Below are 20,799 nucleotides of genomic sequence, written 5' to 3' on the forward strand. Positions count from 1 at the left end.
AAGCTCTGACTTTTGGGCTTTTGGGTTCATCTGGTTTAGTCCAGTTCTAGCAAGAATCCTGCTGGATGAGGTTAGCAAAAATCCACCACCCTTGATATCTGATCAAATTCCCCACTTCTCCCAACCTCAATATCTTATCACTCTGGCCTGCCTTCAGCAATCATCCTGGCAAGTGGGCTTAGCGAGCATTATTCTCACCCCTGATGTTTCCTCTTAGTAATTTTCTAGCCTCTTGACGACCTCACCCCGCAACCCAACTCCTTGGTTAAAAATCTCCACTTGTCCTTATTGTATTTGGAGTTGAGACTGATCTCTCTCTTACCACAAAACCCCTTTGTAGTAGAGAAGTCTTCTCTACCATCTTTTTCAAGTGTCATGAATAATATTTTTCTTTAACATAGATGTGCCAGAAAATGTGCTTCATTTTACAAAAGGTCTGTGTTAAGGAACCAACTTCGGTTAACTGATGAGGATCCTATTTGCACTTTCTGCTAACAATGAAATATTGTGTAATTAGCATAGAGGACTATTTGAGTGATTGAGGGATGAGCTGCATAATGAGAAGCTAATTACAGGGAGAGATCTTCTCTGCAGATATTTGTAGAATATTTTCTTTTTGACAAAAATGCAGAATATTTATCTGGCATTTACATAAATCAGTTGATTTCTGGGATGAAATTGTACAGGAAAAGATTGTTATCCTAAACCAAGAGGAAGTATTCTCTGTGCCCATTATTTCATAATTAAATTTCATGTTCTCTTGTAACCAACCAAAATATAAATACTGATTTTGCCACCTGTGTTTTTAAGTACAGCTGAGAAAGACTTATCTGAAATCGTTTTTCACCCGAAAGTATGTGTAATCTGTGGACTGTTAAGGAACTATTTTCTAACTCTTGAAGTTTGTGATAAACAATTTTTTGCCCATGAGACAATAAGTTAGAATCACTAAATGAGTAAAACACTTAGTTTACATTATCTTCCCTGTATTTAATGACTCAATCTCTGTTTCTGTGTGTTTAAAAATTTCTCAAAAAATATGACAACAGCAACACTTTCCCGCCTCTCTTGGCTCCACCCTATCCAACCCCCTCAAGAAGCTCAATAGTCACTAGAACCTTCTGAAGTTGACTCAGGAAAGCTAGGCTATAATAAACAAATCGTGAATATCGATGAGGCACATACTGGGAAATTTATGTTACTTTTCATAAGTCTAGGTTTTAATTAAATAAATTTAGAAACTGATTGTGGTGTATAGGTTTATAATTGATTATTGTATATTACAAAGCAAAAATCAGGTTCCATAGTCTAACACCGGTTTGGCAATGGGCAGAAGATATGACATCCAGACTGCTCCCAGAATATCTCTTTTGAATGTTCATGATAAATACATTTGAAATTTACTGTAAATAACTGTAATATACATTTATTTTTATACAATATCTTGCAATTTCCAAATTACTTTTGCATATGTTATTGCCTTCTTCACTACACGGTGAGCATCTTAAGAACAGAGATTTCTGTTCATCTATATTATAGCCTTAAGTTTCTCGAGTTCCATGGGTACCCTCTTGCAAGTTCCTGAGGTGCTACTTGGTAGCCCCAAACATTCCTCCTCACTAGTCCAGATCCCAATTTTACAAGCTCTTCTGTTGACTTCTAAATTCAATAATCCCAGTCTTTTTTCTTTTTCCCAAGCCCTAGGAGAAAACCTGCTTCCTGCAGTTACCACCTTTGCCCTATGATTTGAATGTGTCCTCTCCAAAATTCAGGTGTTGAAACTTAATGGCCAATGTGATGATAGTAAGAGGTGGAACCTTTAAGAGGTGATTAGATCTTGAGGGCTCCTCCATCATGAGTGGTATTAAGACCCTTATAGAAGGGGCTTCATGCATTGTTCCGGCTCATTTGCCCTTCTGCCTTCCTGCATGTGAGGATACCATGTTCCTCTTCTCCTGAGGATGCAGAGCAAGGCTCCATCTTGGAAGCAGAGAGCAGCCCTCACCAGAAGCCCCAACCTGACAATGCCTTGATCTTAGATTTCCTAGCCATCAGAAGTGTGAGGAATAAATTCCTGTTTTTCATAAATTATCCAGTCTCATGTATTTTGTTATAGCAGCACTAAAACACTCTTTGAATCACTACTTTTACCTATTTAAATGTTCAGTTCCCTAAAAAGTGATTGGTAATTCTTCATATTAAAGTCTGTTAAACTAACTGGTATGATTTTTCTTTCTTGATTGGACCTTGACTAACAGAAGAGAGAGAATTGCAATACTGTCAGAAAGACTGGAATGATTGCATTGGCTGAGTTTATTATTTTGAAAGCTTAACACTGCACTTTACATCGAGGTCTTTGTACATAAATCCTTTTTTTAATGGACTTTTCCACTGGAAACTTGCTACTGAGTTGCATCAACTCGAACATCCCACTTCTTCAATTGGTGAACACTTTAGGGCTTCTAATAATTATTATACATTTTCTGATACTGGCTAGTTTTTTTGAAAACAGATGCCTGTGGCTTCAGTTTTACCACCTCATTTTGTGAGTAACACTGTAAAGCTTTTTTGTTCTTATGGCCAAGAGGAGAAAGAGAAATAAACGAAGAAACTAACACAAACTTATTTCCTTTAGTCCCTTTCCTTAATGAAAAGGAAAAGAAATACACAACACCAAGAGTCCAAGCCTGGTTATCAGCTGCATTGTAGAAGAAATGGTCAGCTGAATAGGTCTTTTGCTTGTTAGGGAGTTTTATTGAGCACTTCGGAAAAAAACTCAGTTCGCTGTGTATTGAAATGGAAAAACAGTGTCCAACATCGAGGTCTCTCTTGAAAGAAAGTGTTTCAAATATTCTGAAAAAATGTTTCTGAGGGGTCAATTTCTGAAGCTAGCTGATTTAGTTTCGTCTGACCTAAAAACAGGCAAATACTATGGGGAGTAAGGTATTGCACACACTGTTTTTAAAAACATAGTTTTGTTGTGGCCTAACTCATGTCGGCCAAATAATTCCTATCTATAAACAGTCCACCAAGTCCCATCTATAAACAATCTACCAAAGTTGTGACTAGATAGAAAGACTAAGCATTATCATTTTTATGGTCCTTCTTGCAATATTCCCTCTTTTCACCATTACAACCAATTATTCTTTTTAGAAAAATTTTCTGTAATTAACATTTTCAAGGAAAGTCTTAAAATGCCTTCAAATCACTACTTTCTAAGAAAAGAATAAACCTCTGATAATCACATGACTTTCTTATACCTCCAGTTCCAAATGCAGCATCCAGCACTATATCTCTTTTATTCAATAAGCATTTTTAGTCACCCAGTATGTGCCAGGCCTGTGTCACTGTGCCAACGGCTGAAAACAGAGAAAACCCAGACCTAGACCTGCCTCAAGAAGCTCACAGCCTCTTAAGTTGGATAAATGGCTATGCAAGACAATGAGATATGATGACTACCTAAAGAGATGAACAAATAGCTATGGGAGTCCAGGAGAGGGCAAGATACATCTCAAGCGGGGAAGATCAGAATTGGAAGAGGTGACATTTGGATTAACTTAATGCTAGTGTATTTCATCACACAGACACATGGGTGGCATGTTAACTGTAACAGGATGGATGAGGCTTACCTGAGTTAAGGCTTAAAATAAGATCTACCCACAAGATAGGAACTGAACTTAGGGAAATTAATCTAGTTCTATGTTCTCTTTCTTAGAGTGTGGCCCAGCAGTAATTGTATCAGAAAGACTTGCCTACTTCTTAAAAATGTAGATTCCTATGACCAGTTCCCAGGGCTTCTGATTTATTGACTGGAGTGCGTGAATGCAAAAATCTATTTAACTCATGCTGCAGTTGATCACTATCCTGTCTAAATTTGCAAGGATTTGTCAGGCAACAGGTGGGAGTGCAGAAAGCTCAAGTTAGGGACATCCAATATAACAAAATCAGATGTTCTGACAGACAGGTGGAGACAGAGCAAGGACAGTGTCAGGGAACCCAGGAGCAGGCAAGATTGCATATCCAAAGAGACCTGCAGCAAGGCGTCCTGTCCCCTCCATATCACCCTGGGTATTGGGATTTCAAGTTTAGGACTTTCTTCCAGGTGAGAATATAGGGAGAAAACCAATTGGAGATAACAAAGTAAATCACACAGTTTGGTGGTGGTGTGTGTGTGTGTGTGTGTGTGTTTGAGACAGAGTCTCACTCTGTCACCCAGGCTGGAGTGCAGTGGAGCAGTCTCAGCTCACTGCAACCTCCGCCTCCTGGGTTCAAGTGACTCTCCCGATTCTCCTGCCTCAACCTCCTGAATAGCTGGGATTACAGGTCTGCGCTGCCATGCCTGGCTAATTTTTGTATTTTTAGTAGAGATACAGTTTTGCCATGTTGGCCAGGCTGGTCTCAAATTCCTGGCCTCAAGCGATCTGCCCACCTTGGCCTCTCAAAGTGCTGGGATTACAGGCATGTGCTACTGTGCCCAGCCAATAGCACAGTTTTAAAGTTTTCTAGGCAGTGTGTCAAAAAAAAGGATGTGGGCACTAATCGAACTTACCCATGATTTGGTTCCTAGGAATGGGGGCAAGATAAAAATGCCAGAATCTAGTTACTAGAAGCCAGACCAGAAGCATATCTTCTTCTGGTTTTAATTCTGGTTCTTCATTATTAGGTTGGTGCAAAAGTAATTGTGGGTTTTGCTATAGAAATTAAAGGTAAAAACCGTAATTACTTTTGCACCAACCTAAATAGAATCACCTAAGAAGCTTTGTAAAAATATATACTCCTAAGATTCACACTGGACTTAGAAAATCAGAATGGTTAAGACAGAAATGTGAACTTTTATAAGTTCTTCTAGGTAATTCTGAAAATTATTCAAGTTTAAAAAGCAATAAACAAGGACTCCTTTTCTCTGCCCACAACCACCACAGCCCCCACCAATCACAGGTCACAAATGGAGCCTGCAGTAGGAATCCTGTGGCAGATATTGGGAAGACAAGAAGCCTGTGAACCAAGCAGTTAACATAAAAATCTCACGGCAAGAAGAAATGCCAGCTTGCAAGTTCTGTGAGTCTTGCAGCAAACAAGATATTTCCAGCACAGAACACCAGCAAAGTTTCTTGTTGCTGTTGTTTTGTTTTATTATAGTATTTAAAATAGTTCTTCAGCATATCAGTACTTAAAATAGTAAAAATCCCATTGTCCCTGTCTTAGTGTGTTCTAGTTGCTGCAACAAGATATCATAAACTGAGTGGCTTATAAAGAACAGAAATGTATTTTTAACAGTTCTGGAAGCTGGGAAGTCCAAGATCAAAGTACCAGTAGATTTGGTGTCTCCGGACACCCAATCCACATTGGGAGGACCTAATCAGCTTACAAAGGCCCACCTCCTAATACCATTACCTTGGAGGTTAGGATTTGAGCATTAGAACTCTGAGGGGATGCATTCAGACCAAAGCAGGCCCATTCTCTTGCTCCAGCTCAACAGAAGAATCTCATTTACGGACATCACTGAGCCTTCTCCCTGTCCGAATTTTTTTTCACCTAGTGACTATTGACAAAGAGCAGTGTTAAATATGATATTAACTTCAACCAAACAACATGGGCAGCATGTAGAGCATTTGCTCATTCCATGATCTCATGTCACATTATGCTATTTTTAAATCAAATTCTGCTTTTAATCTTTAGTTTTAATTTACCTTTATCTGAAACATAAATGTCATTAATCACGTAGAAGGAAAGTAGGAGCTAGCAGGACAGTAATCTAGCTAAGCTGCAAGCAAGTGAAGCTTTTTTGTAAGGAAAGAGCTGTACAATCACAAGACAATCTGTATCACAAACCAGCAAATATATGCTAAATAGTGTCTAATTTCACGGGGTGCCACCCAATTGAAATTGAGCCAGGCCACCTGATTCCTTATTCCACTGGTAAAGACCATCTCATGTGAACCAGCTGCCATGGATGTGGTTCAGAAAGCTGTCCCTGAAAAGAACTCTGGGCCATCTGTGCTTACAGTTCTATTAATAGAATGTTCTCCAAATCATAGACCTTCATCTGCAACCTCACATCAAGACTTTCTCAAACATGAGACCCGGAGAACATCACTCATCAGCATTCTTTGTGATCTATTGGGAAGGCACCATGATTTGAAGGCAAGGGTCAAAGGTGGGGTGGGAGCCAGATGAGACTGTGAACTCTCTGAAGCCATGAGCATTCCTTTTCCCCCTTACCTTGCCAGGGTCAGGCCCTGTGATGACACAATTGTGTGTTGAGTTGTACTGAAGAATTTTGTAAGTGCCAAGCCAGTGGAAGCAGCTTTACAAGGTTATTGCATAATGGAAAAAGTCATCTTCTTTATTAAAGGAAGATGAGGAAAGGGAGGTTCATCAGTTAAGTAACTTCCCCACGTTGACACATCCTGAGTAGGAGGGCCAAGATTCAGACATGGGTTCTCTGACTCCACACCTGAATTTGACGGCCTGCACCGTCTCGTATGTTTTTGTTTTCCATTCTTTTCGGTTGTACTTGGGAACTTCGACTTTGATTGTGATTTATTTTTCTTGAGCCAACCCTGATGGAGTTTTTTATGACGCTAGAGAAAGGTGAAATGACTAATACAAGGAGGATGAAGTAGCAATAACATTTCTTAAAATTAATTGTTAAGAAATATAGAGGCTTAAACCATATAGAAATAATAGCAGATGACATGAGACACCAGATGGAGTTCAACTAGGCACACAATGCATGTTTGATAAACTTAAGAGAAATTGTAGAACACACTAAAAGAAAAAAATGGAAAGAATGGTCATTATGTTTAGATCTTTAAAAAAAAAAAAAGCTTTTGCTAAGGCCATCATTTTCTCTTTAAGACCATAGAAAGTTAGTGGCTACCAGAAACATTGCAAAGATAACTAAAGATATTGATGTGAAACATGGAAGCAGCATCCTCATATTTAATGTGCTGCTAAGGAAATAAATATAAGTAAATCCAGGCTGACTACATATCACTTAAGTTATTTTCCCACCATGGTTCTAATCTTAAGAACATCAAATATATGAGAAATGATGAGTGACAATGACGAAGATACTTTGCAATACAGTCTAAACCCAAGCATATGGCATGTGACATACATAGATATGTATAGATCCATTTATTGATATGTGTGTGTATATATATATCTATATATCTGTATCTCATATGACATATAACATACTGCCAAGAACAAGAGTAGAAGTTATTAAAATATGTAAAAAAAACTAATATAAAAGTTAGAATACAAGTCAAGAGAACAAATAATCTAAGAAAAATGGGAATATAGTTTCTTCAGTCATTTATTCATATGCCAGACTGTGCTAAGTGTTAGAGAGGTTAAGGATGTGTAACATCTAGTTCACTTCTATATATGCTTACAGTTTAGTAAAGAAGATAAAAATGTGTTAAGCAATGCCTTACACTAGTGGAAGAATTAGAAAAGACTTCCAGGTCGGGTGCAGTGGTTCATGCCTGTAATCCCAGAGCTTTGGGAGGCCAAGGCAGGCAGATCACTTGAGGCAAAGAGTTCAAGACCAGCCTGGCTAATATGGTGAAACCCCGTCTCTACTAAAAATACAAAAATTAACCGTGTGTAATGGCGCATGCCTGTAGTCCCAGTTAGAGTTCAAGAATCACTTGAATCCAGGAGGCAGAGATTGCAGTGATCCAAGATTGCACTACTGCACTCTAGCCGGGGCGACAGAGGGAGACTCTGTCTCAAACAAACAAACAAACAAGCAACAACAACAACAGAAAGACTTCCAGGAGATTGTAAATGAACATGTAAAGTAGAAAATTAGACCAATGAGAATTCTTGAAGTATATTTTGAACAGTTAAAAAAGCCCAAAAAACAAAAAGGAGAAAATAAATGGTTTAAATGTCTCTTTTTAAATGTAAGACAAAGGCGATAAAGCTGTTCCTGTAACCAAGTTTCTGTTTAGTAGCTCTGTATTGTTACCACAACATGCCAGTGAGAACTCTGGTTCCATGGAGGAAAACCTTTTCTATGACCCTCTAGAGTAGCAAACTCAGGCCAATGGGGGAATTACAAAGTTCTTTTATGGTTTCCTGTATTTTCTCTGTTTGTCAATATTAATGCTAAGGACATTAATTGAGATACATGCTTCTAATTCCCCTTACTTGTATAGAAGTACTGTAGATTAGAGAAAGGGTTTCCAAAACTGGGGGAAAAAAAGAGTCCCTAAAAAAGCAGCACCATAAAGAATTGTGAAAGAGGAAAATCATGTCCTCAAATGTTAAAAGAAGACTTAAGGATTAGCCAAGGAAATTCTCACCTTTAAAGAAAAATGAGACTTAATGTCAATGATTATGGGGAGGTGGGGGAAAGAGACAAACGCCTCAGAATTATCTGGGTGGTTTTATAAAACCACACCACACACTACACACATGCATAAACACACACCCACACACACACACACGTACCTGTATGATCTGATGTGCTTACTACAGTGGCATGATCTCATGATTCAGAACCAGGGCCATCATGAACCACTATCATTGGGGGAATATGTCTTATCCCTCAGGTGTGCTGGAGATCACAGAGTTATTTAAAAATCTTTGAATGTGTCCCAGAGATTCTGGTATGTTGTGTCTTTGTTCTCATTGGTTTCAAAGAACATCTTTATTTCTGCCTTCATTTCATTATGTACCCAGTAGTCATTCAGGAGCAGGTTGTTCAGTTTCCATGTAGTTGAGCGGTTTGGAGTGAGTTTCTTAATCCTGAGTTCTAGTTTGATTGCACTGTGGTCTGAGAGACAGTTTGTTATAATGTCTGATCTTTTACATTTGCTGAGGAGAGCTTTACTTCCAACTATGTGGTCAATTTTGGAATAGGTGTGGTGTGGTGCTAAAAAAAATGTATATTCTGTTGATTTGGGGTGGAGAGTTCTGTAGATGTCTATTAGGTCCGCTTGGTGCAGAGCTGAGTTCAATTCCTGGGTATCCTTTTTAACTTTCTGTCTCGTTGATCTGTCTAATGTTGACAGTGGGGTGTCAAAGTCTCCCATTATTATTGTGTGGGAGTCTAAGTCTCCTTGTAGGTCACTCAGGACTTGCTTTATGAATCTGGGTGCTCCTGTATTGGGTGCATATATATTTAGGATAGTTAGCTCTTCTTGTTGAATTGATCCCTTTACCATTATGTAATGGCCTTCTTTGTCTCTTTTGATCTTTGTTGGTTTAAATTCTGTTTTATCAGAGACTAGGATTGCAACCCCTGCCTTTTTTTGTTTTCCATTTGCTTGGTAGATCTTCCTCCACCCCTTTATTTTGAGTCTATGTGTGTCTGTGCACGTGAGATGGGTTTCCTGAATACAGCACACTGATGGGTCTTGACTGTTTATCCAATTTGCCAGTCTGTGTCTTTTAATTGGAGCATTTAGTCCACTTACATTTAAAGTTAATATTGTTATGTGTGAATTTGATCCTGTTATTATGATGTTAGCTGGTTATTTTGCTCATTAGTTGATGCAGTTTCTTCCTAGCCTTGACGGTCTTTAAAATTTGGCATGGTTTTGCAGTGGCTGGTACCGGTTGTTCCTTTCCCTGTTTAGTGCTTCCTTCAGGAGCTCTTTTAGGGCAGGCCTGGTGGTGACACTTCTCAAAAGAAGACATTTATGCAGCCAAAAAACACATGAAAAGATGCTCACCATCACTGGCTATCAGAGAAATGCAAATCAAAACCACAATGAGATACCATCTCACACCAGTTAGAATGGTGATCATTAAAAAGTCAGCAAACAACAGGTGCTGGAGAGGATGTGAAGAAATAGGAACACTTTTACACTGTTGGTGGGACTGTAAACTAGTTCAACCACTGTGGAAGTCAGTGTGGCGATTCCTCAGGGATCTAGAACTAGAAATATCATTTGACCCAGCCATCCCATTACTGGGTATATACCCAAAGGACTATAAATCATGCTGCTATAAAGACACATGCACACGTATGTTTATTCCGGCACTATTCACAATAGCAAAGACTTGGAACCAACCCAAATGTCCAACAATGATAGACTGGATTAAGAAAATGTGGCACATATACACCATGGAATAATATGCAGCCATAAAAAATGATGAGTTCATGTCCTTTGTAGGGACATGGATGAAATTGGAAATCATCATTCTCAGTAAACCATCGCAAGAACAAAAAACCAAACACCGCATATTCTCACTCATAGGTGGGAATTGAACAATGAGAACACATGGACACAGGAAGGGGAACATCACACTCTGGGGACTGTTGTGGGGTGGGGGTAGCGGGGAGGGATAGCTTTAGGAGATATACCTAATGCTAAATGACGAGTTAATGGGTACAGCACACCAGCATGGCACATGTATACATATGTAACTAACCTGCACATTGTGCACATGTACCCTAAAACTTAAAGTATAATAATAATAAAATAAAAAAAAATCAGAGTGCAAGTAGCAGAAGAACTAAGGCAAAAGGAGATGCCTTGTGAAATACATTAACAATAACAGTTAAAGCAAGAGAATCAACTCCCACCAACGGAAGAGTAGGGTAAGAGTAGAATACCCTGGTACTTGCCTCACTGAAAATCATCTAGTGCCAATTTAAAAGGAAAGGACAAACAACCCTCCAAAACAAATCCAACATAATCATTTTGTGAAGGGTAAAAACAGCCCCCAAATTACAGAAATGATACATTTTTTAATTCAACAAAAGACAAGATCAGGAAAAAAAATGAGAACAGAGGGCTATAAGTGAAACTTTTAATATTATGCACTTATGAGACACTGAAATACACAATGCATTTTATTTATTGCTGTAGAAAGTAGTATGTGTATTACTTTATAGTAGAGTTCTACAGGTAGAAATTTTATAATTGAAGTAGATATTAATTATTACACGTAAATGTTACTATGTTTTATTTGAGTTTGGTTATTTTTAGTTAGAAACTGCCTATAGTTTAACCCTTATAACACGGTTAAATTTTTACTTACAAATATAGTAAACGAAAGGAGCTTTTTCATTCTAGCATGCCTATATTGTGGGCTTATGTTTTTACCCTCTGCAATATTCCAAACTTGTCTTTAAAGGAAAATTAGACATTATATCAATGATTATGGGGAGGTAGGAGAAAGAGAGAAATGCCTTAGAATTATCTGGGTGATTTTACAAAACCACACCACGCAGATGCACATGCTTGAGCAAGTGTGCACACACGCATGTGCATAGGCACACACAGACGTAGAGGTCCAATTGCTTCAAAGTAAAAACAAGTTGAATGTTAATATTCTATATCAGAAAAAAATACCAAAAGTTTAATGAAGAGCTTACTCCCCTTTTGTTTTAATTTACTGAAATCATCTATATATATTTTTTAATTGTCAACATTATTTTGGATTTTATCTTTCCAACTACTGTTTTCTTGTTGCTCCTTGAAGAAATTATTTTGGGGAATATGAAGCTTCATGTTTACAGATTTGCAGACCCTTTGATAACACAAGAGGATGACAGAACTGCCTCAAGTTATCTTCTGAGCTGGCAGACTTCTCAAATTTGCACAGACACAACCTTTAGTGACCTTTGGAGTTCTGAAACTACATGAATCATCATTAAAGGAAAATTGAACCAAAGCCACTGGGAAGTTCATTTTTCAGAGGATTAACTTCATTTTGTTTCATACATAAGCAATGAAGGTATGTATAGATCCATGTCATTTCTCAGGTCAAGTAAAACTTTCCTGTGATTTAAAAGTTATAGTAAGTACATGATTTTATTTGAAACTCTATGTAGCTAATAAAGACAAAGAGAACAGCTAATTCAACATTGCTTGCACAAGAAAATTAAAGTTTCCAAAACCTATTATAATTTTGTCACTCTAAATGAAGACTCATGTGACATGTTGGACTCCCATACAGAAGACGACTTCGGGATTGTCTTTCTATAATTACTACTTTCACTTCATTGATAATCATAATGCCTTTTCCTATATGCATCTGTCCATCAGCAAGTGAAGACAGGAATTGCCTGACCTTGCACGAAAAATAAACTGCTCAATTCAAATCATAATGAAGTTGGTAAAACAGTTTGGCTTTAGGGAGATGAAGATGATGTATTATGGGGAAAAAAGTCTCTTATTACTAAGGTATATTTTATCCCCATATAAAGTAGCAAAATAATATTATTTATTCATAAACAAAAAGGAGTGATCTAAAGGTTTTCCCAAGTTATTTTAGGTTGGTGCAAAAGTAATTGCAGTTTTGCCGTTATTTTGACGGCAAATAATATTAACACGTCAACATATATAGGATATCAGATCTGAATTTAATGGGTCAGTTTATAAATCGTATATCGTTCTCTCCAGATATAAAGTGGATTCCAGCACTCTGCACGCCTGAGCCTCTGCTCCTGTGACTATCCTGCCGCCTCTATCCCCACTGTTGCCACCTTGAGGGAGAGCGTGCACCTGCAGGCTGGTGAGTTTGGCAACTAGTTCTATGGGGTGATCAGTGATGAGCATGCCATCAAGCCTACTGGCTCTTAGCATGGGGATAGCAACCTGCAGCTGGAGTGCATCAGTGTGTACTACAATGAGACCACCGGTGGCAAGTATGTGCCCCATGCTGAGCTCATGGATCTAGAGCCCAGCACTGTGGACTGTCGTGTATTCAGGCTCCATCGTGCAGATCTTACAGCTGGACAACTTCATCTTCCGTCAGAGTGGTGCCGGAAACAACTGGGCCAATGGGCACTACACAGAAGGTGCGGAGCTGGTGGATTCGGTACTGGACATTGTGAGGAGGGAGGCTGAGAACTGTGACTGCCTGCAGGATTTCCAGCTGACCCACTCCCTGGGAGCAGGGACTGGGCCTAAGAGGGGTACCCCTATCATCAGCAAGATCCCAGAGAAGTATCCAGACAGAATCTTGAACATGTTCAGTGTGCCCTTGTGCAAGGTGTCAGACATGGGGGTGGAGTCCTAAAACATCACCTTCTCAGTCTACCAACTGGTAGAAAACACAGATATGACCTATTGCATTGATAATGAAACTCTCCATAACGTCTGCTTCAGAACCCTAAAGCTGACCACACCCACCTATGGTGACTTGAACCACCTGGTGTCTGCCACCATAAATGGGGTCACTACCTGCCTAGGCTTCCCCAGCCACCTCAATGCTGACCTGCAGAAGCTGGCTATGTACATGGTCCTATTCCCTACCTGCACTTCTTTATGCCTGTCTTCACCTTGCTGACCATCCAGAGCAGCCAGCACTACCAGGCCCTGATAGTGCCTGAGCTCACCCAGCAGGTGTTTGAGGCCAAGAACATGATGGTTCCCTGAGACCCCTGCCATGGCCACTACCTAAATGTGGCCACGGTGTTCACAGACTACATGTCCATGAAGAAGTTGGATGAGCAAACGCTTAACATCCAAAACAAGAACAGCAGCTACTTTGTTGAGCGAATCCCCAACCATGTGAAAACAGCTGTCTGTGACATCCCACTCTTGGGGCTATAAATGTTTGCCACCTTCATCAGCAACAGAGTGGCCATCCAGGAGCTGTTCAAGCATATCTCTGAGTGGTCATGTTTTGGTGCAAAGCCTTTCCGCACTGGCACATGGGCAAGAGCGTGGACTAGATGGAGTTCACTGAGGCCAAGAGCAGCACGAACAACCTGGTGTCCCAGTACCAGTAATACCAGGACACCTCAGCCAAGGAGGAAAGAAAGGTTGAGAAGGAGGCCAAGAAGAAGGTGGCCTAGAGCCTTCAGACATGGACACTGGGTAAAATGGGGAAGCAGTGGGAACTCTATTTACCCACAATCTTTTCTCTGATAACCAGGTCTCACTGTGTGTACACCTGGAGCTCTTCCCGACTTCATAGCACACACTGTACAGACACCACCATTAAAAGCATTTTTATAGTGAAAAGAAAGTGCATCCCCCAAGAACCATCTCAAATTCATCTTTGTTGGCCAGGTGCGGTGGCTCACACCTGTGATCTCAGCACTTTGGGAGTCCAAGGCAGGCGGATCACCTGAGGTCAGGGGTTCAAGACCAGCTTGGCCAACATGGTGAAACCCCATCTATACTAAAAATACAAAAAAAATAGCCAGGCATGGTGGTGCATGCCTGTAATCCCAGCTACTTGGGAGGCTGAGGCAGGAGAAGCTCTTGAACCCAGGAGGCGGAGGTTGCAGTGAGCCGAAATCATGCCACTACACTCCAGCCTGGGCAACAAGAGCAAATCTCCATCTCAAAAAAAAAAAAAAAAAAGTTAATCATTCGTCTCTGTGAGGCTTTGCAAATTTCAAAGCATCCTCGGCATTCTCAGGGGGCTTTCTCTCCTGAGCCTTTGGGATGCATCTCAATCAATTTTATTGCATTTAGTTTGTAGAATGGGTAAATTTGGAAAACATGTCAATATCCTAAAACACTGAAAATCCTAAATCCTTGATGGTGGAAGTTCTTATCACTTCAAACGTACTAGTGTAGGACCTGGATATAGTAGATGCTCAATATTAAAAAAAAAAAAAAAATCAAAGTAGAGATCTTTCACCTCCCTAGTTAGCTGTATTCCTACATAAATTATTGTGTGTGTGTGTGGCTATTGTAAATAGGATTGCATTCTTGATTTGGCACTCATCTTGAATGTTGTTGGTGTATGGAAATGCTACTGTTTTCCGTACACAGGTTTTTTGTGCCCTGAAACTTTGCTGAAGTTGTTTATTAGATGTAAGAGCTTATGTGCAGAGACTCATTAGGGGTTTTCTAAATATAAAATCATGCTGTCTGCAGAGATAGTTTGACTTCCTCTCTTTCTATTTGGATGCTTTTTATTTCTTTCTCTTGACAAATTGCTCTGACTAGGCCCTCCAATACTACATTGAATAGGAGTGGTGGGTGTAGGCATCCTTGTCTTATTCCAGTTTCAAAAGGAATGCTTCCAGCTTTTGCCTGTTCAGTATGATGTTGGCTGTGGGTTTGTTATAGATGGCTCTTATTATTTTGAAGTATGTTCCTTAAATGCCTAGTTTGTTGAAGGTTTTTAAAATGAAGGGATGTTAAATTTTATCAAAAGCCTTTTCTGCATCTATTGAGATGATCATGTGGTTTTTGTTTTTAGTTCTGTTTACATTATAAATCACATTTATTGATTTGCATATGTTGAACCAATCTTGCATCACAGGGATAATGCCTACTTGATTGTGGTTAATTAGGTTTTTTGATATGCTGCTGGATTCAGTTTGCTAGTATTTTCTGGAGGATTTTTGCATCTATGTTCATCAAGGATATTGGCCAGAAGTTTTCTTTTTTGGTTGTGTCTTGGCCAGGTTTTGGTATCAGAATGATGTTCATCTCATAGAATGAATTAAGGAGGAGAAATCAGAGATGTCACAAACAAATAGAAAAACATTCCATGCTCATGGATAAGAAGAATCAATATTAAAATGGCCATACTGCCCAAAGCAATTTGCATATTCAATGCTATTTCTATCAAACTACCAATGACATTCTTCAGAGAATCAGACAAAAAAAAACTTCTAAAATTCATATGGAAATAAAAAAGAGCCCAAATAGCCAAAGCAATCGTAAAAACAAAAAGAACAAAGCTGGAGTCATCACATTACCTGACTTCAAACTATACTACAAGGCTACGCTAACCCAAACAGCATTGTACGGTACAAAAACAGACACATAGACCAATGAAATAGAATAAAGAGCCCAGAAATAAAGCCACACACCTACAACCATATGATCTTCAACAAAATCAACAAAAACAAGCAATGGAGACAGGACTCTGTTCAATAAATGGTGCTGGAATAACTTGGCTAGCCATAGACAGAGGGTTAAAACTGGACCCCTTTCTTATACCATATACAAAAAATCAGTTCAAGATGGATTAAGACTTAAACGTAAAACCTAAAACTATAAAAATCCTTGAAGAAAACCCAGGCAATACCATTGTGGACATAGGCCCTAGCAAAGATTTCATGATGAAGACACCAAAAGGAATCACAACAAAACAAAAATTGACAAATGGGACCTAATTAAACTAACAAGATTCTGCACAGCAATAGAAACTATCAATAGGCTATACAGACAACTTACAGAATGGGAAAAAATATTTGCAAACTATGCATCTGACAAAGGTCTAATATGCAGAATTTATAAGAAACTTGAACAAATTCACAAGCAAAAAACAAACAATAGCATTTAAAAGTGAGCAAAGGACATGAATAGTCATTTTTCAAAAGAAGACATACACGTATCCAACAAGCCTATGAAAAAATGCTCAACATCACTAATCATTAGAGAAATGCAAATCAAAACCACAATGAGATGCCATCTCACACCAGTCAGAATGATTACAACTAAAAAGTCAAAAAAAGAACAGATGTCAGTGAGGGTTGTGGAGTAAAGGGAATGCTTATACACTACCTGTGGGAAGGTAAATTAATTCACTCACTGTGGAAAGCAGTTTGGTGATTTCTCAAGCAACATGATACAGAACTACTTTCTGATCCATCAATCCCATTATTAGGTATATGCAGAAAGGAATATAAATTATTCTGCCACAAAGACAGACGCACACATATGTTCATCGCAGTACTATTCACACAACAGCAAAGACATAGGATCAACCTAAATGCCCAGCAATGGTAGACTGGATAAAGCAAATGTGGTACATATATACAATGGAATACTATACAGCCATAAAAAAGAATGAGATTATATCCCTTGCAGCAATATCAATGGAGTCGAAGGCTGTTATCCTAAGTGAACTAATGCGGAAATGGAAAACTAAGTACTGCATGTTCTCATTCATAAGTGAGAGCTAAACATTGAGAACACATGGACATAAAGAAGGGAATAAGAGATACTGGGGCCTACTTGAGGGTGGAGGGTTTCAGGAGGGTGAATATTGAAAACTCTACCTATTGAGTACCATGCTGATTACCTGGATGATGAAATAATCTGTATATGAAACCCACGTGACATGCAATTTACCTATAAAACAAACCTGCACATGTACCCCTGAAACTAAAATAAAAGTTTTAAAAATAATAAAATATAATAAAAGTTGCAAATAAATAATTTAAATATTTTTAAAATAAATGTTTACTAAATGTACAACTTAGCATTAGATACAATTGCTTTGTCTTTAAGTAACATCCACTAATGATGAAGTTGAAGTTTAAAAATTTTTAATTTAGAAAATTATTCCAATCAATTATTTACCGAATAAAATATAGAGGATTTTATAAGAATTCTTTATTATTAACTTTTGTATCAGTGTTCAAATAAAATAAAAGTCATATGCCTCATGGAAATGCCATTGAAAGCTTCTTAAAAATTTGGATTCCTGAGTTACATCTTCCATAGACTTCCCAGAATCCACATGACAACAAAATGTACACTCCACTGGTACCATTTAAATTAACAGAATATTGTGCTGGAATTGAGTTGAAAAGCACATTCTTAACATCCATATTTCAATTACGTAAAAAAAAAAAAAAAGAAAGAAAAGAAAAGAAAAGAAAGGCTTCCTAGAACATCATGGACTATGGAATATAATTCAGAGAACTCTTTCATTCAACACAATGTAAATTATATTATGGTTCCTTTCCCAAAACTGACCCTTGCTTATGACATGTTCTATATTCATAACGTTCATATTCATGAGACTGTCACCTGATAACTTTTGCATGAGTTGTTTGCACCAAGTACCACGACAAAAGCATTTTCATTGTCTTTTTGTTAAAAAACTGATACACAGGAAATAAATCAAGCAAATCATTATATTATCATCATCAGTCCAAATTGTTCATACGTAGATGGAATAAAGTCTTTTATTATTCCAAATATTTTATAAATGTTTAATTGGAATAGTAAAAAATAGAATATTTCCAACTTATTAATTCATTCTCATTATTTCCTTCTGACTGGGCTTAGGAAAACAGAAAAGCAATTTTCTTACCCTACTTCAAAGAGTCCCATGAGACTCATTTCCCGAACAAAAAACTCCCAAATCATCATTAAACCTATAAGTAACAGAAATAAAGATGAAGTTAGTGAGACAAATAATAGCCAAGCCTATGATACAACAAAAAGTTCTTTATTCTCAGAAACCTCTTTAGTAAATGAATTGTTCTGTTTGTGAGATATCAGTCTAGAATATAGTTCTATTTAGAAAGAGGCTTGGGATTTTACCTCAATTAATGGACTAGTTAGATATCACAATGGAAATTATTATAACCAGGGCCTCTGGAGACAACAAATACACCTTTGTAAGGATTTCCTACTTGGTAATGGAGGTAAGAATGTCAGAGTTGTTCAAGGAAAGTTACAATCCACAATCTCTGTTCTCCTTCTAGCAAATATATATTATATAATAGATCTTAGTATATATTGTAAGAAAAACTTCTTAGTATATATTATAAGAAATATACTTACTATATGTATTTGTATATATAGTCAGAAGTAATGGTAAATAAAAGGAAGACAGGGCCAAAACTGTTAGGTATGCGTTGCTTATTAAGAAACTAATGTCTGAAATGGATGCACTTGTTTAATTTTAGAGTTTTCCGTGTATTATTTTAACACCTCTCAGAAAAAGGGACTATAAATCCTAATTCAACTTTGTTACTATAGTAAACATCATATTTACAAGTCATTCTGTGGGAATTATGCAAAGCCGCGTCTCAATTAACACTCCCTTGGTTTCCTCCATTGCCAAATGGAAGAGCAGAATAGATACTAACACAATCTTGGGTTAAAAAGGATATCTCTCTAGGAAACAAAGCTGAAGGGGGGTTGGTGGGGGAATGAAGTTACCCAAGGGGCATCCGATTAAATGAAAGAAGCCAGAGCAGACAGAAGCACAGAGGGTAATAGCTATTTTGATCCACTGAGTATTGACTGCAAAGAAAAAAAAAAAAGGATCTACATTGTCACGATTACTCCTATCTGACAAAGTCTAAACGTTTCTAGGTCACCACGTACCGAGTTTTATCAAAGTGACTTTCAGATGTCACATAACTATATAATTTCTCTTTTGGCTGAAGTTAATCACATAAACTAGGAGGTCTTTGAAGACCAGGTTGACCGTGATCTGGATGTATTCATTCTTTATAGCTTGTTCAATGAGGAAACTATTTCAGTCTTAGGCAGTCTTAAAAATAACAGAAAGAACATTTTCACAAGAACCTATACATTAGGTAGGGGAGAAATAACCACTTTCAAATAGCTTTTCTTTCCTCCACTTGATTACGCTCATTATGTTTTGACGTTAGACTTTCAAGCTGGTCAACATTTATGGAGACAAGAAAAAAAGGGGTTACAATGACTGGCCACAAGCACTACACTTTGATTGGAAAGGAGGAATAATGTCCAAGAATGTGGTGAAATTAGCACACCTAGAGTACTGGGAATATCCAGCTTCAACCTGGAGGATCACAAGAAAGATTTTCCTGGGCGACAAGATGTCAAGGGAAGCACCTCATCTGACTACAGCAAACAGTGACATCTGGAAAAGTTATTTCCTGCATAATCGGGAAAAAGAAACTAATCGATCACTTTTAAAACAGGTTCTTCCTTTTCTGCTGTCATCTATGCATCATTAATGATTCACTCAAACTACTGAGTTTAAGCTGAGTAACATTTAGATGAACTTATATGAACTATAGCATGTTCAGTCACAATTACTCTCTTATTTTTCTTAGCTTGTGTTAATCTTCCCAAATCCCACTTAGGTATGATCAGATATGTTTAATCATTTATGAATAGATTGTGTAGTTTTTAATTTTAAAATATTTTGTCAGTTATACATGCACGTATTCAGTCAAACAGTTCTACAAAATCATATATATTTAATGAGTCAAATAGTTGTACATGACTTACTAAGAAAAACATAGCTTCCTTCCACACCTCTTGCCTCCATTCCATCCTCCAGGCAACTATTTTAACTCTTTTAGTTCTTTATCGCTATATAACCTACTTTGACTGCCACACTCTGAATTTTCAGTTTTAGGCATAATCTATGGATTTGGCAGTATGGAAGCAGAGACTTACTTCTTTTTCTCTACCCCTACCAAACCCATAAGCACACTCATTCCTCCATTTCCCCAGTATTGTTACCTTATCTTTGTGGTTTTATATTCAGTACTAAGCTACACAGTACACAATGATGATTTGTATAGTTGTTTTCTCCCTGCAGTCTTGCATTACTTGTTTCCTTTGTTCATTATGTTACTAATTCGTCTCCCTCATGCTCCTTATTTGTATAACTCTTTTCTCATTAAGTTCAAACCTGTTACGTAGATTCTATTAATTTTATCCCCTGGAGACAACTTCCCAGAGTCTCCTGACCTGGTCCAACATGGACTGCCTGGTTGCTGGGTGCTGCACGGGTCATCAACCTGAGAGCTTTCTGACCACAATCATGGGTCTCCCACACGTCTCCCTGCATGTCTCTTGTGTATTTTTGTCCTCTTTAGATGTCCTCCCATTTTAGTGGAATGCATTTTCCAGTAGATTCCTGGTAAAGAATCATGGACTTTGTTTCATCATCGTGAAATGTTACTAATGAGAAATTCAATTACATTTTGTTTCTTGATCCTTTTAAGCTACGTTTTTCAGTTTTGGAAGTGGTTACAATCTTCTTATTCCAAATATTCTGAAATCTCTCAATAATATACTATGTGGATTTTGTTTCCATTTATTTCCCACAGCACCTTTTGTGAACATCTTCGGTATGGAAACACAGGTCATTCAGGAGCAG

The 20,799-nt window shown here is 38.0% G+C and overlaps 1 pseudogene; it reads left to right on the plus strand.

Annotated features, from left to right (window-relative positions):
• Positions 1 to 5,949: 5,949 nt before the first annotated feature.
• Positions 5,950 to 13,654, plus strand: LOC129039138 (tubulin beta chain-like; annotated as a pseudogene).
• The last annotated feature ends 7,145 nt before the right edge of the window (positions 13,655 to 20,799 follow it).

Source organism: Pongo pygmaeus, chromosome 5 (genome assembly GCF_028885625.2).
Source record: "Pongo pygmaeus isolate AG05252 chromosome 5, NHGRI_mPonPyg2-v2.0_pri, whole genome shotgun sequence".
NCBI lineage: Eukaryota > Metazoa > Chordata > Mammalia > Primates > Hominidae > Pongo > Pongo pygmaeus.